General features: G+C 50.4%; 1 long non-coding RNA gene across 1 annotated transcript; it reads right to left on the bottom strand.

Annotated features, from left to right (window-relative positions):
• Window positions 1–572: 572 nt before the first annotated feature.
• On the bottom strand, window positions 573–2,071 carry LOC122925075. Its single transcript, XR_006387509.1, has 3 exons — window positions 2,013–2,071; window positions 1,627–1,751; window positions 573–613 (listed from the first exon to the last, which is right to left on the bottom strand). It is a non-coding gene; the product is annotated as an uncharacterized LOC122925075 (long non-coding RNA).
• Window positions 2,072–13,963: the final 11,892 nt, after the last annotated feature.

The following is a 13,963-nucleotide window of genomic DNA, read 5'->3' as shown; positions in this document are numbered from 1 at the left end:
AGAGGCTGGTGCTCCTCCATTACATGTCACTGCACACACGTGTATACACTGCACATGACGGCTCTTACCTTGTGATATAAGAGGCTGGAGCTCCTCCATTACATGTCACTGCACACACGTGTATACACTGCACATGACGGCTCTTACCTTGTGATATAAGAGGCTGGTGCTCCTCCATTACATGTCACTGCACACACGTGTATACACTGCACATGACGGCTCTTACCTTGTGATATAAGAGGCTGGTGCTCCTCCATCATGGCCTCCTTGTACACATCCTTGTGTCCTTCTATATACTCCCACTCCTCCATGGAGAAATAGACAGTGACATCCTGACACCTTATAGGAACCTGACAACACAATGACACCGTCATCACCCAGACCCCTCCAGTGCTGTTACTGGAAAATTTCCCAGCATTCCCAGCAGTGTCACCTCTCCAGTCAGCAGCTCCATCATCTTGTGGGTGAGCTCTAGGATCTTCTGCTCATGTATCAGGAGGTGAGGGGGAGGCTCTGTGATGGGGTGAGGGGTCCTGCTCCGCCCTCCTGACTCCTGGAGATGGATGATGGGAGTCACACAGTCCCCCGATGTCTTCTTCACTATTGTGTACTCCTGTGGATGGAGAGAGACACTTAGGTGAAAAAAAATCCTTAAATGGTCCCAAACTTTTCACACAACTTAGTACAAATGACCATGAGAAACATTATAATATGTCTTATCAGAGAGAAATGTCTGGTTCTCATGCTATCAGCTATTTACCTCTGTCCCCACTTGCTAATTACTTTTTTTGTTTGAAATATGGTTTGACTTTGAATCCTTAGGATTAGCTCCACTGTAGGTTCCTATTACAAATGTTAATACAATTCTATAGAGAGGGGAGGAGTGAGCAGGAGCAGAGTGAGACAGCACTCCAGGATTGACACCAAAGAGACTGATGAAGTTAAATAAGAAGTTTATATCTCAGCACAAGTGCTTTATTCACAACCATATGGTTCAGCACCTCTGTACTCTCCTCCATTATCCTGGGTCTGCTTCTGAGAGATTAGAAGAAGGTTAGGAAGCATATTCTCTACTATCTGTGGGCTGTGGATGGCAGCTAGTCTTCACCCACCATCTCTGGGAGAATTGCAAACTAGACATTCAGTGTGCACAGCGGAAAACTGCAAAAAAATGCCAAATACAAGTCACACAATGGCCAGTCATGTACACACAATGTACTACTGATTAATGCAAAGTTTATTGAAAGGTTAGATACGCCTTAAGTGGACCCTGGTCTCTCCTCCTACAGTCATCTTCTCTGTGACTATACAGATGTCAGACCAGTGGAAGAAATCCTCCCTCCAGGCCGCACTCCGCCATCTGGTCATCTTGCTCCCAGCCCTTTCCTCCTGGGTACAACGTGCCTACTTACCTCCTCATGGCTCCTACAACATGAATACTGGTCACATGATACATCACTCACCATACTGGGGGCTGATCTTCAGGTTCTCCGTCACTTGGAAGGTCTGGAGGCCGTTCTCCAGGACCCTGGACTCTTCCTATCACTTCCTATGATGGAATCTCCTTCCCAATGTCTGACTTGTTACAGAATACAATAAAGAGGAGAGAAATCTAGAAAAGTTTACCTCTCCGCTCAGCAGGTAGATGATCTCCAAGGTGAGGTCTAATATTCTTCTGCTGATCTCCTTCCTGTCCATCCTTGGTGGCTCATTCAGGACAAGGCTCGTATTGCTGGTTTTCTTCATGATGCCTCCAAAAAGAAGGGAATAAAGGTTAATCAGTGAGTCCCAGTGCAGGGTGTATCTAAGCTCCTGGCAGTGAAAACCTCAATCACACAGAGCAGATTCTCTCATCCAGCACTGAATGATGATAACCCCCACTATTCCCACTACTACTCCCCCCATCATACTAAGCTAAGGAGCGGAGGAGTCCTTGTGTGTAATGGAGGAGAATCTCCAGAGGTGACATGTCTGAGCTCTCCACCACACTGTCTCCTCACAGCTCATCTTACCTGCAGGCTGGAGGAATGGCTGATACCAGAGAGAACAAGAGCCCTGACTACCGACCAGGACCTGCCCAGTATCTGCTGCACTGCCAGAGCTGAAGGACCTGGGATGACGTCACCGTCATGTGATCAGTGCAGGGGGCGGGGCTCAGCTGTGTAGGGTAAAAGAGGTGGTGAAGGACCTGTGATGATGTCAGTGTCATGTGATCAGTGAAGGGGGTGGAGCGCAGCACTGAAGAGGATAAATAAATGTACTTCTCTTGCATAATGTGTGGTGGAAAGTGAGGGACCTGCAGGGTATAACAGGGGTCACACAGTACACCTTGATATGGGCACCCTATGGCCACTGCAACTGTGCTGTCTGCAGGGTAGGGATTAGGGATGAAGGGGTCTTACTTCTTACTAGTGTCCATCCGCTTCTTGATAATACTGAGCAGCTTCAGACAGATTCTGGTTTGCCGACTTCTGATTTCTTTCTGCAGCTGCACCATGCCCTCGTCAGGGTCATCTTCCTCCTTTATCAGGCTATACTGGATCTAGTATTGAAGGACTATCCGGTACGCAGTAGGGAGCGGTGGGAAGCAGTGGTGGGGCCCTTAGAGGAGAACCAATGGCTGGAGATTAGTGGTGATCGAGCATGTTCGGGCGAATACCGCGTGTGCTCGAGTCTCCTCCCCGCATGTGCAGGTAAGTACTGCCACTCACTGTAATGCCGTAGCCATATTGGTTACTGGCATTACAGGGATTGGCCGGAACACTATAAAGCACCCGATGACACGTGTTCGGCTCAGTCTTAGTCAGGGAGAGCGGTGCTGAAGAAGGGACAGTGTGTAGGGAATTTAATTAGATTTTTTTGTTAGGCAGGGTTGGTGTTAGAGACCTAAAAGTCCTTTTAAGGACTATTGTTGTATCTGGCGGCAATATATATTATTAGCACACCCTGCGCTAAATAGCTTGCAATTGTTTGGCCGCTGCAGACAGCGACATTATCTGCGGTACATCTCCTGTGTAACGTGTGCGCAGCCTAAAAATATCTGTGACATCCAGTGTACTTTTTATGTTGACGCTGCGGACAGCGACATTATCTGCGGTACATCTCCTGTCTAAAGTGTTCGCATACTAAAAATATCTGTGACATCCAGTGTACTTTTTATGTTGACGCTGCGGACAGCGACATTATCTGCGGTACATCTCCTGTCTAAAGTGTTCGCATACTAAAAATATCTGTGACATCCAGTGTACTTTTTATGTTGACGCTGCGGACAGCGACATTATCTGCGGTACATCTCCTGTCTAAAGTGTTCGCATACTAAAAATATCTGTGACATCCAGTGGACTTTTTTCGTAGACGTTGTCCGCAGCGGACAGTTACATTACTTGCGCTACAGCTCCTGTATAACGTTTGCGCATCCTAAATATCAGTGACATTCAGTTTAATTTATTTGCGCATACACTTACAAAACCTGCACTACTGTACGTGTGACATACTTGCAAGCATATATACCATTTAATATGCAGAAGGCGAGCAGTTAGGGACGGGGAAGTAGCCGTGATGCTGATGGTGCAAGCAGAGGCCGTGGCCCTGGGCGCGGTGAAACTGTGCCTGCTGCCAGAATACAAGAAACACACTCATCCACGATACCTAGCTTTATGTCACAGTTTGCAGGGCGGCGCAGGACATCGCTCTCAAAGTCAGAGCAGTGCGACCAGGTGGTCGGTTGGATTGCAGCAGATAATGCTTCCAGTCGGTTAAGCACCACCCTGTCTTCCACAAAGTCCAGTCTCAGTAGCCAAGAGTCTGGTCAACAGAATCCTCACCCTGATCCTCCTTCCTCCCACCATGGAGAGTCTTGCCAAACAAGTGATCCCATACTTGGATATTCTGAAGAGCTGTTTTCATCGTCATTCCTTTTTTTGGGCCTCTTCCCAATCCCGCTTGACGAGGGACATGCGGAGATCGTGTGCACCGATGCCCAAACTCTTGAGCTTCCACAGTCACAAGAAGATGACAGTGGGAAGCGGCAATTAGTGTTTCATGAGGTGGATTATAATGATGAGACAAAGTTTCCAATAAGTCAATTAGTGTCTCAAGAGGTTCATGATGAGGATGAGACACAGTTGTCAATAAGTGAGGTTGTTGTTAGGTCAACAAGTCAGGAGGATGACCAGAATGAGGAAGTGGAAGAAGGGGTGGTGAACGATGAAATCACTGACCCAACCTGGGAAGGTGGCAAGCCAAGCGAGGACAGCAGTACAGAGGGGGAGGGATCCACAGCACCGCAACAGGCTGGAAGAAGCAGTGGGGTGGCAAAAGGGAGAAGGCGGGCCCACCACATGGCATCAAAGCACCCTAATAGGTGGGCCAAATGCCTGAGTCCACAATCAGTATCTGCGGGTCACACCACTGCCTCCTCTTCCCCTGTGTTACGTGCTGGCCAATCCCCTGTCCAAGACGCAGGCCCGGATGCCTCCCACCATGCATCTGGACCTTCGTAAGCACCATCAGCTAGCACATCCACTTTTGTGTCCCAGCGCAGCGTACAGATGTCCATTCCCCAGGCTTTAGAACGAAAGCGCAAAAACCCACCCTAAGGCCATAGCACTAAATGCGCACATTTCCAAATTGCTGGCTATGGAAATGTTGCCATTTAGGGTTGTGGACACTGAGGCTATCCGCAGCCTGATGGCGGTGGTGGTCCCTCGTTACTCAGTCCCCAGCCGCCACTATGTTTCCCGGTGTGCCGTCCCTGTCTTACATCAGCATGTGTCCCATAACATCACCCGTGCCCTGACCAACGCAGCTATTGGGAAGGTCCAGTTAACGACTGACACATGGACAAGTGCTTGTGGCCAGGGATGCTACATTTCCCTGACGGCACACTGAGTGAACGTTGTGGAGGCTGGGAGCGAGTCCTACCTACTCCAAGGATTGCAAGCCCTACTTCCATCAGGATTTCCTCCACAACCAACATTAGTGGCTGCAAACCCCCCTTCTCCTCCTCCACTTCCACCTCTGAATTCTCATCTTGCAGCACCAGTCAGCCATCAGTCAGTAGCTGGAAGCAGTGTAGCACTGCAGTGGGGAAACAGCAACAGGCCATGCTTAAACTGATCTGCTTAGGTGACAAACAGCACACCGCCGCAGAACTGTGGCAGGGTATAAGGGACCAGACTGAGCTGTGGCTGTAACTTCGTGGCGGCTTTGGAGCTCGGCAAGCTCACACACATACCATGACTAGCCCATGTGTTCAACTTAGTTGTTCAGCGGTTTCTCAAAACCTACCCCAATTTGCCAGAGTTACTGGTGAAGGTGTGCCCATTTCCGAAAGTCATCTATAGCTGCCGCTGGTCTGGCAACGCTGCAGCAGTGCTTGCAATTGCCAGCTCACCGACTGTTGTGCAACGTGAGGACGCGCTGGAACTCCACGTTCCACATGTTGGCCAGGCTTTGTGAGCAGCAGAGGGCAGTAATGAAATACCAGCTGCAACATGGTCGTCGTCTTTCCAGTCAGCTTCCGCTCTTCACAAGCGACGAGTGGGCATGGATGTCTGACCTCTGTGAGGTTTTACGCAAACTTTGAGGAATCAACACAGATGGTGAGCGGCGATGCTGCTATTATCAGCGTAACCATCCCACTTCTGTGTCTACTGAAACACTCACTGCTCACAATGAATGCGGACGCTTTGCATGTGGAAGAGGTGGAAATGGGGGAAGGCAGTACACAGGGTGATAGCCAGACCACCCTCAGTTAGTCTTCTCAGCGTGAATTAGATGATGAGGAGAAGGAGCAGGAGACGGTTGCCTCTGCTACAGAGGGTAGTACCCATAACAAGTTTATTCCATCTGTTCAGCATTGATGGGCTGAAGAGGAGGAAGAGGATGAGGAGATTGAGAGTCATCCTCCTGATGAGGACAGCGAACTCTTGTCTGTTGGCACTCTGGCACACATGGCTGACTTTATGTTAGGCTGCCTTTTCCGTGACCCTCGCGTTATATGCATTTTGGCCAACACCGATTACTGGTTGTTCACCCTTCTCGACCCCCGCTACAAAGAGAACTTTTCATCTCTCATTCCTGTGATGGAGAGGATGAGCAAAATGGTGCAATACCAGAAGGTCCTTGTGGAAAAATTGCTCCAAAAATTTCCAGCTGACAACACTGGCTGCAGAGTACGTAGTTCCTTGGGCAACCAAGGAGGAGAGACGAGGGGAACACACAGCAGTTCCAACAGAGGCAGGGCAACACTCTCCAAAGCCTGGGACAGTTTCATGACACCCCGCCAGCAACCTCACCCTGATGCGCGGCCTAGTGTCACAAGGAGGGAAATGTTTTGGAAGATGGTGAAGGACTACGTAGCAGACCATGTCAGCGTCCTCAGTGATCCCTCTGTGCCTTACAACTATTGGGTGTCCAAGCTGGACACGTGGAACAAACTGGCGCTCTACGCCTTGTAGGTGCTGGCCTGCCCTGCCGCCAGTGTTTTGTCAGAGTGGGTATTTAGTGCTGCTGGGGGCATAATATCTGATAAGCGCATCTGCCTGTCAACTGAAAACGCTGACCGGTTGACTCTTATCAAAATGAACAAGGCCTGGATTGCCCCTGAATTCTCTACTCCACCAGAGAAATACGGCTGAACATAAAGGCACTTTAAATGTGGCTTTTATGGTATATTGAATACTCTGTATTCCCATGCACCCCTTCCACCATCATATCAACATGCTTATTAGGCTGCCCTCGCTCCTAATGTTTTAAAGGGTCAGTTCAGCAGCAGGCCCTTAACCATAATTTTTTCGATGGTCAGCTCAGCAGAAGGCCCTCACCCCTAATGTTTTAGATGTCAGATTAGCAGCAGGCCCTCGCTCCTAATGTTTTTGAGGGTCACCTGTGTGATTGTGAAACAGCTATTTCGGCATAATGTCTGTATTTAAACTGTCATTTGGAATTCTGGGCACTAGAGGCCACAGTTTTTTTCAGCTACAGCCAGCACACTCTGAGATTTAAATATGTTAAACAGATGATGACTCATGCTGCTGCCTGTGAGTGAACCAGGAGGTTGTTGTTGATTTGGCATGGTGGTGGAAGGATTGTGTTGTGAGAGACTGAATCCGATTCCATCCTGGCTTGCAGATATCTTGCAGTTAATGGACACTCAGAAGAAGGAGAGTAGATGTTATACCCTGACTGAATCCAGCTCTTCTGAAAGAGAGGTTGTCCCAGGAAGACCAGTTCAGTGTGTGGACAGAAGGCCTCATCATCAAGCAAGGCCACACGGTTGCTAAGAGGTTGGTGGCCATCCCTGGTAGGCTGCATCCTCGGGCCCAGAACGGACGCAGGTCAGTACACCTGGTTCCTGATTGTTATATTGTGTGGCGCCTGAAGTAACAGAGACTAGCCTAGGCCTCGCATTAGTTAGTTAGTTAGGATGATATAGTTTTGCTAGGCTTTTCTGTACTGGACTGCAGCGCAGTTACTGACTTAAAGGCTCTGCTGCGTCTGCCATCGGCTAGGGGTCCAGGATATAGCGTTTTTCTATGTACGTATGTTTGCATTGTTTTGGTTATGTTTGTGATATTACTTTTTTGCATAAGTAAAGTTTATGTTCTTGCATATTAAGCTGGTGTCAGTGTTCGCTGTATTCTGGGGAGCCCGGTATACGGCTTACAACTTGGCGTAGTCGGCAGGATACAGCAACCGTTATGGACGAGAACGCGGCGGGAGATCGTCCCCCGGGGCCAGTGGTGCCGGATCAGGACCCAGCCCAGGGTGCACAGGCGACAGTCCAGCTTGCCCCCAACAATATGGCTACCCCAGTAGGATACATCCCTGTAGGGGCATTGCTGCGTCATCTGCCAAAGTATGACGGTAACACCATGACATTGCAGGACTGGACTGAAAGGGTGCAAAGTGCGGTTAAAATGTGTAATCTGACCCCCGAACTGCGGGCCGAGGTTGCATTGGGAGCCCTAGAGGGCGACGTCAGACGGACTGTGATGGTAAGGCCTGACTCTGAGAGAGATACCCTAGAGAAGATATTCTCCCTGCTAGAGAGAGCCCAAGGGGGAAGGGCCAAACTGGTACAGTTACGGAGTCACTTCTTTAACCTACCTCAGCGAGAGGACCCTGATGTAATATTCCAATGCTCTACAGGAGACGCTGAATGAGATACAACGACGAGACCCTGAGGCTATGGGCGCCTTCCGGGAGGTGGATCGGCTTCTACGAGATCAGTTTTTAGTGGGGCTCTCCAATAAATTCCTACAAGATAAATTACAAGAGATGACCCGAACAATGGCCGATATGACATTCTACAGTGTTTATTTAGCCGCCGTAGAGAAGGAGGAAGAGCCCATACCTGTGGCAGCGAGAGAGGTGAATAGCACACATGTTACAAGGGACCGGCCGGGATCGGAAGAATCGGAGTCCTTAAAGGACGTGGTCGGAATTGAAAGAGCTTCGGCTGGAAGTGTCCCAGATGAAGGTAGAACCGTCCTGACCTCCGGAAACTGTCCCCGCACCTTGTGTCACTCCACCCGGAACAACCCCAGCGAGGGGGCTGGGCAGCAGAGGGCCCCTCTGTTGGGTTTGTCGAAAATACGGCCATATGGCCAGAGAGTGCCCAGAACAGGTAGCGTCAGAGCCTGCAAAATAGTAACCTGTCCAGACGGGCCATTGGAGATGTGAGGGTGCTACGGAGGACTCCGTTGAAGATCCCACCTCGACAGGAGCAAATATTGATGCTGCCAGTGGGAGCTGGATGACGATTGAATGGACTGGAGGTCCTGATCGAGCCCGCTTATCAAGAAGAAACGCAGATTCGCCCACTGGTAGCCCGGGCCCTTGCCGTTGTGAAAGACGGATGTGTGCGTAAACGCTGCTGTAATATTGAGGACTGTGAGTTAACCGTCCCTGCAAACAACCTGCTGGCCAAAGTTTATGTGTCCGAAGGGGGTATCGCTTGACGAAGGAGCTTTACGCTGCAGCCGGATAGGAGATCAGCCTGGACCTATGCTGTGGAGGTCCATTCAAGGGAAACCCTGACAGCGGAGTGGAACGGTCGAGTGATCATGGCCCGTATGGGGGTGGACTGCAGAACCCAAGTTGCTGGAAGACACTCTCTGGGAATTTCAGGAGGCCTTCTCAAGACATGATGAGGACTTTGGGTGTGCTACTGCGATCGAACATGAAATCTCAACCGGCGATGCTGTGCCGATCAGGGAACGCTACTGGCAGATCCCACCTAAGATGTATCAGGATGTGAAAGATATGGTGGCCAGCATGTTGGAGAACCGGATGATCCAGGAAAGTCAATGTCCGTGGCCTGCTCTGGTAGTCTTGGTGCGGAAGAAAGACGGGAGTCTCCGGTTCTGCGTGGATTATCGGAAGCTGAATACTCAGACCGTCCGGGATGCCTACCCCCTTCCGCGGACTGAAGAGTCATTATCAGCCCTAAGCCAAGCTAAGTTCTTCTCAACTCTTGACTTGGCAAGTGGGTACTGGCAGGTGCCAGTGGCCAAGAAGGACAAAGCCAAGGCGGCCTTCATTCTACCTATGGGACTCTACGAGTTCAGCCGGATGCCCTTCGGCCTCTCCAATGCTCCGGGGACATTCCAGTGATTAATGGAACACTGTCTGGGGGACCTCAAATTCAAATCAGTATTGATATACCTGGATGACATAGTAGTGTTCGGGGCCTCCTTTAAAGATCACCTCCAGAAGCTGCGATAAGTCTTGGGACGGCTACGAGACCATGGGCTCAAGATCAAGCCAAAGAAATGCCAGCTGTTCCGACAACAGATAGAGTACTTAGGACATGTGGTCACCCAGGAGTGGGTAAAACCGGCCCTCAGCAAGGTGGAGGCCATTCAGAAGTGGCCCTGGCCAAGTACGCTACGGGAGTGTCACGGACGGTGTACAGGAAACAAGGCAAAGCAACATGTATAAACGACTTGCTGGATCCAAAAACTAAGGAACCAAGGGAGACCCCTGCAGAAGACCTGGCACTTTCCCTGGCTGCTCAGCCTATGCAAAGATCCGAATGGTGGAGGTTTGCATATCCACGAACCTTGACTATAAAGCCCTGAGCACCCTACAATAGTGAGGGGACACGACCAACGGCTCCCTACACAAGATACGGAGGGAGTCAGGGTCACCTGGGATCCAGCAAACAGATAATAACAGATAAAGGTACAACACTTAGCTTTGAAGCAAACAGGAGGACAGAGTCAGCGTGCACACACACTCCAGGAAGTAGTTTAAGCCGCCCAGAAAAGCCTTCTGGGGAAGAATTTAAAGGGAAGCAATTAGTCCAACACATGACAGCTGAGAGAGGCTAACGAGAGGAGGAGCTGAATACCACAACACAGAAACTCAAGGAGGAGGTTCTGAAAGGCCTCTGTCAGAGCTTCTCAGCTGTCTGGTTGTGACAGGGAGGTACGGGCGTTCATAGGACTGGCCGGCTACTACAGGAGGTTTATACCGAAATTCGCTCATCTGGTGGGCCCGTTAAACAAGTTGCTAAGAAACTTGGCTGGGGGCCCGAAGAAATGTCCCGTCAACTCGGGGCCCCGGCAACAAGAGGCCTTTGAAGCGGTGAAAGAGGCGCTGACCAATGCCCCGATCGAGGCTTACACACGGTTTGATACCCCATTCCTGCTGTATACTGATGGAAGCCTACATGGTCCGGGGGCCGTCTTGTCCCAAGTCCAGGATGGACGGGAGAGAGTCATCGCCTATGGGAGCCGGTCCCTAAGAGAGTCAGAACGCAACCCTGATAACTATGATAACTACTACTGGCACTGGTGTGGGCCATGACCAAAAGGTTTGCAGAATACCTGACTGGTGCAGAAGTGACCGTGATGATGGACAACAACCCGTTGGCACACCTGGAGAATGCCAAGCTCGGCGCACTCGAGCAAAGATGGTTGGCCAGCCTCTTTAAGTACCAATACCGCATCAAGGTCCGGTCCGGTAGGGAGAACGGCATCTCGAGTTGCAGTAGGACAGTCGACTCAGAGAGCCGATGAGGAGTTAGGATACTAAAACTCCTGACCTTGGTCGTTCCCGGATGTGGCACATTCAAGTGGGGTGGCGTCTGGAATGACGCTGGTGCTGGGGAAAACGTTGACTGATTGGGAAAAAGTCCAGGATAGCTGCTGGGATTTGTGGAAGGTGAAAGAATGGGTTCGGAGCAAGATCTGGCCTCGGCCAGAAGAACGAGCCCTCCTGACCCCAGAGGGTCAGAAGTTGTTAAGGCAGTGGGACAAGCTGACAATTACCCAGGGCCTCCTGTGCCGGATCATATACTTATAGTCAGAGCTGCAGTACCGGCAACAGATTGTCATTCCCATGTCGTTGGGACCGGAGGCTGCCAGAGAAGCTCATGAAAAGGGAGCTAATTTCGGGAGCGACAAAACGTTCAAGTGGCTCCAACGGCTGGTGTACTGTCCAGATCTGGCCGACATGGTGGCCGCGGCATGTCTTGAATGTCGATCCTGTGGGTTGAGTAAGAGTACTGAACAGCGGGCTTCTGTGCAGACCATTCATACCTCAGCGCCCCTAGAACTCCTGATGATCGATTATGTACAGATCGGATATTCTACCCCGGGACACTCGTACTGTCTAGTTATGACAGATCACTTTACCAAGTATGCGGTCGCTGTGCCCACCAGAGACCAAATCGCAGAGTCGGCCGCCGAAGCTGTCTGTAAACACTTTATACAGGTGTTCCACGGAGGATACATTCTGACCAGGGAGCATGCTTTCAGGGTACTCTAATGAATGAACTGTACCAACTGTATGGGATTGAACGCTCCTGAACCACTCCATATCACCCACAAGGAAACGGGGCATGTGAACACTTCAATCGCACCTTGCTTCAGATGCTGTGGACTCTGGAAGACAGTCAAAAAGCCCAGTGGCCCACATACCTTCCTGAGTTGATGTGGGCCTATAATAACAGAGTACACAGTACCACCGGATACTTTCCACATATGCTCATGTTTGTACGAGCCAGAGATTGAAGATCTCCACATGCCTAATCCGATGGAGCCCCCACCCGCCGGCTGAGAGCAGTCCACAAGGTTGTGGGGGAGCGCCTGGGACAGGTGGTATACCCTAACCCAAGACCAGTGCAGAAAGATGGGTATGTCCCTGGTGATCGGGTGATGGTCAAAGCCAAACGGCCGTCAGGGAAGTTTGATGGACGGTGGCAGGCAGTTCCATACACGGTGAAGAGAAGGGTAGACCCCGCTATTCCGGTCTGTGAGGTAGAGCCAGTAGGGACAGGGGGTCCCTCACGGAACTTACATCGTAATATGTTGAGACGTTGCAATTTTGATGAGCCGGAGTGCATAGAGGGGGTGCCTCCTCACGCTCAGGGTATGAAGGAAAGTCCCTCAGATGAGGAAGAGGAGGAATGGTGGGTCGTCCCTGCTCAAGTGTCCACAGAGGTTCCGGCTGTGGCAGGTTTGCCACCCAGATGCAATGCTGAGCAATCCACAGCTCCTCTCTTGTCAACTATGCCTGATGTCCCCAGTATTTCTGAAACCCACAATCTGAGAAGGTCAGCAAGGCCCAATGCTGGTGTGCCTCCACAGCGTTATGCCCAGGATGAGTTTGTATGGGGAGAGTTTCCGAGGGCGACAAATTCTAGTGGGGTGGCATGTGAGATTGTGAAACAGCTATTTCTGCATAATGTTTGTACTGAAACTGTCATTTGGCATTCCGGGCACTAGAGGCCACTGTTTTGCAGCTACAGCCAGCACACTCTGGGATTTGAATATGCAAAACAGATGATGACTCATGCTGATGACTCATGCTGTGTGTGCCAGACAGAGCAGGAAGTGGTGATCTGACATGGTGGAAGGATTGTGCTATGAGGGATTGAATCCGATTCCATCCTGGCTTGCAGATGGCCAGCAGTTAATGGACACTCAAAAGAAGGAGAGTAGTTGTTATACCCTGACTGAATCCAGCTCTATTGAAAGAGAGGTTGTCCAAGGAAGACCAGTTCAGTGTGTGGACAGAAGGCCTCATCATCAAGCAAGGCCGCACGGTTGCTGAGAGGTTGGTGGCCATCCCTGGTAGGCTGCATCCTCGGCCCAGAACGGACGCAGGACAGTGCACCTGGTTACAAATTGTAATATATTGTGTGGCGCCTGAAGTAACAGAGACTAGCCTAGGCCTCGCATTAGTTACTTAGTTAGGATTATATAGTTTTGCTAGGCTTTTCTGTACTGGAATGCAGCGCAGTTACTGACTTGCAGGCTCTGCTGCGTCTGCCATCGGCTAGGGGTCCGGGATATAGCGTTTTTCTATGTACGTATGTTTGCATTGTTTTGGTTATGTTTGTGATATTACTTTTTTGCATAAGTAAAATTTATGTTCTTGCATATTAAGCTGGTGTCAGTGTTGCTTTCCTTGTCTGTGACTTCGCTGTATCCTGTGGAGCACACCCCGGTACACAGCTTACAGATCCACAGGAGATAAATGTCTGATAGATGCAGGTCCCACCTCTGGGCTGTGCTCAGAACTCCTAGAGAAGAGACTGGAGAGAGCTGAGCTCATGCCAGGCCTCCGCTCCATTAATTCTCCTCCTGGATGCAAGGACCTCTCACCAGGACAGTCAGGGGCCACTGAATAATAAAAACCCCCACTATCCGCAATACTTTTCCCCCATCATTCTAAGCTGAGGAGCGGAGAAGGATTCCTTGTGTGTAATGGAGGAGAATCTACAGAGGTGACATGTCTTGGCTCTGAAGGACCTGGGGTGATGTCACCGTCATGTGATCAACTTCTTGAGCCCCACCCCCAATTGATCACATGATGGTGAGGTCACCCCAGGTCCTTCACACCTCCTTTCCTCCTACTGCAGAGCTCCGCCCCCGAACTGATCACAAGATGGTGACGTCACCCCAGGTCCTTCAGCTCTGGCAGTGCAGCAGATACTGGGCAGGTC

This window comes from Bufo gargarizans, chromosome 1 (genome assembly GCF_014858855.1).
Source record: "Bufo gargarizans isolate SCDJY-AF-19 chromosome 1, ASM1485885v1, whole genome shotgun sequence".
NCBI lineage: Eukaryota > Metazoa > Chordata > Amphibia > Anura > Bufonidae > Bufo > Bufo gargarizans.
Note: the sequence above shows the minus strand (reverse complement) of the source record. Positions and strands in the feature narration are given on the sequence as shown.